Raw genomic sequence first — 3,291 nt, forward strand, 5'->3', positions numbered from 1 at the left:
ATCTCCCTTTTAACATTTCACTCTGTTAGTTTTTCTATGGAATTTATGCCACTACCAAAGGTGTTCACTTGATCTGAATCTCTTCTAGGCTGAACTCAGTTTTTCCCATCAAATGAGGCTTCCTTACATAAGCCAAGAGATAAAAATTTAGAATTCTCAAATATTCCCCATAGAACTTACATTCACAGAAAAGCATTGTCTCATGAGGCATTCTTAGAAGATACAATATGGTTTATGTGAATAGAGTTACCAGGTCAATCAAGAGAAAGGAAACTTATATCCCTGTATAACAAGGAGGCTTATCTCAGAAGATCCTCTAGGATTCTGTGAGCTTTTGGACTCTCCTGTCACCCACTTGCCATAAGGCAGTGTTCCACCCATTGTTCCTGCTGTGATCTCTCCCATATTTCCACTGTCACAACATAACATTCTGCAGAACACAGTCTACTGCAACATGAATCATTTGTATTTCCTGTGCATGACCTATACTAACTACATAAGATTATTGTGATGTAGAGAGTAAAAAATGCAAGAATTTAAGGGAAAAGCTAAAGTTCTGTCTTTAGTTTTGGATCATAGTTATGGTTAATTTCCCAATATTTGAAAGTACAAGAGTAAGCTGCAGCTCTTGTGCAGATTCCAGGATAGAGGTGGGACTCCTAGTTAAGAAACCAGGTACTTCCTTCCTGTGGCACAGCAGGCGGCAGGAGCATTGTGCTCACAGCAGCTTCCCTTTCTCCTTCCAGCTGCAGTCTCTGTGGTGTGCAGTGGCCCAAGTGGATGCTGCACAGGAAAGGAGATTGCATCACCCCTAGGGATGCTGCACACAGGGAAACAAATACTTTAAGGAGAACTGCTAGAACCCTGCCTCACAATTTTCCCTACAGGGGGATGCTACCTTTATTTCCAGTTACAGAAAATAATTATGTTACACAAATTTATACTCCATAACCTAATCTTCCAAGGTTCTTACTGTGACAAATATCAAATGAATGAGAAAATCATTCCCTAAGTACAACATATATGTTATAAATACATGAAGAATTGTCCTCCAACAATACTCACCACTCATTGTTCCATGGCATTTTCTTCTGGCAGAGTTTGGTGGAATCTGCTACTTGTTCAACCACTGTGATTTAGGTAACTTGGAAGGATTGGCAATTAATTCATTCAGGGTGCCTCAGCAACATGAACTATGGTTACTATCAACAGGATGCTTTGCATCAGGATGAGGAAAACCAGGCCTAATCCCCTCCATGATGCCCATGTGTGTGTGATATTCAGTCAGCTGAGGACCCCAATATTCATTAGGGTTTACAATAGAGACACAAGTGACACTTCAATGATCCTCTGATGTGAGGGTGATGAGTACTAAAATATTAGGCAGTGTGCAAAATTTATATTTATGTAATTAAGACAATTGGAATTTTCTTCTTTATCCTGTTGAAGCATTCCTTGGATACTGTGGAGTCATGTATCATGAGAAGAAAGGGACTCAGCGTGGGAAAACACATGGAGATTATGGTATTGGTTCTAAACAACCACCAATTAAGAGTAGAAGAAAGGGCAATATAAGCATTTAATAGGGATGCGAGGGTGTGGAAAGTCACAAAGGTGCACACCAGGACAAGGATTCTCTGGGTGGCTCTGGACTCAGGGCAGTATCTGGGGAACACTTTAGTGCTGTGGATGTGCTGAACCCGCTGCTTGTGCCTGTAGAGAATTAGAATCATGGAGCCACTGGACCAGATCATGAGCACAGAAATCACCACTTCAGGACACACAAACAATGTTGCATATAACAGTTCTATGATTTTGTCACAACCTGCAGTGTAACAGTACCCGTAATCTGTTTTCTCTGTTATGTTTTCACTTCTCAATTTGCCAAGCATATAGAGACAAAAAATGGAATTTAACATCATGTGGAAGATCCAGCAAAGGGAAATGGAGAAGCCAATGTACTTTGGAGATTTTTCTTTGAGATCCCTCCAACAGGAGTTCCTGGGGCTGACCGTGATGTTTTGGAAGATACTCAAGAGGCAGATGATGCCAATGGAAACACTCCTGCCTACTCGCTGAATACATGAAATGAGTTTGCATCCAAGGTCATTCAAGAAATGTTTCATCCCGAATGCTGTCATTGTCTGGGGAACTCCATTAGAAAGAATGACAAGGGAGTTGGCTATACTGAGGTGCTTGAGTATCAAATCCTTGGACCTAAATGACCCTTATTGCAAGAAAGCACTAGGTAGTAGCAAAGAAGAAAGTAATTTCCCAGAATTCCAATTGTGGTCTGTGATAAGAACATGAATCCTATTGCCACATCTCTGGAGACCATTCTGTCATTCAGCACAATTTTATTCAGATTATGGCAACAGTCATTCCTATGTGCAAAATGACTCATTAAATTACTTTGTAGCCAAACACTGGTGTGCAACGGTACCACCAGCTACTCGGGGAACTGGGGCAGGTGCAACTTGTGAGCTAGGATTTTGAGGTCATCCAGGGCAAGAAAGCAATAGCCATCTCCAGGAATAGCTTTTAATTGTACATAGCTATGGGATTGGAAATGACATCCAGATGCACATGTTGATGGGGAAAATTCTCAGACTATTTTCTTAGAGAAGTCATCATTGAAGATCAGGTGGTGATTACCTGGGAGAAGCAATAAAAAGTGAGAGCAGTGCACAGCAAGCATGAGTCAACATTTTCAGAATAATCTGCTGTATTGTAGTCACATTGAGGAAGAGACAACCTCAGTCACCACCCACACCATACAATAATTCATTTCTGATTAGATTGCTGGTGTCTATTTAAAGAAATTGGAACTTTCACAATAATGAAGTAATATTTCTGTACTACTAGGTAACAAATTGTGCATCAAACAGCAGATACACCTTAAAATATGGTTTAAATGACAAACTAGATGTAGTTCAACTAAGACCTGACTCTCATAGATTATGACACCTACATATAGGGTATGTGTGAAAGAGATTATCATATCTACTGGGAATAATTTTACAGAATTCACAGTAAAATAATGTAGGCATTATATTCCTAAAATAACTATAGGAAAATTACTATTCACTGTATGATAAATATCTGGAAAATTTTAAACTAATAAGACCTTTTGTATTTGAAGATTTAATTTATAAGCCAATATGAATTAGAAATGATTGTAGTAAAATGCAGTGCACTAATCATGGTCAATCCTCTGCATTCAATAAATTCATGACCCAGTCAATATTTGGATTGGTAATATAAATATTAACTGTCATTCCAAGGGAAAGT

The 3,291-nt window shown here is 39.1% G+C and overlaps 1 pseudogene; it reads right to left on the reverse strand.

The window, feature by feature from the left end:
* Window positions 1–1,403: 1,403 nt before the first annotated feature.
* On the reverse strand, window positions 1,404–2,338 carry LOC124966184 (vomeronasal type-1 receptor 4-like; annotated as a pseudogene).
* Window positions 2,339–3,291: the final 953 nt, after the last annotated feature.

Source organism: Sciurus carolinensis, chromosome 16, assembly GCF_902686445.1.
Source record: "Sciurus carolinensis chromosome 16, mSciCar1.2, whole genome shotgun sequence".
Classification (NCBI taxonomy): domain Eukaryota; kingdom Metazoa; phylum Chordata; class Mammalia; order Rodentia; family Sciuridae; genus Sciurus; species Sciurus carolinensis.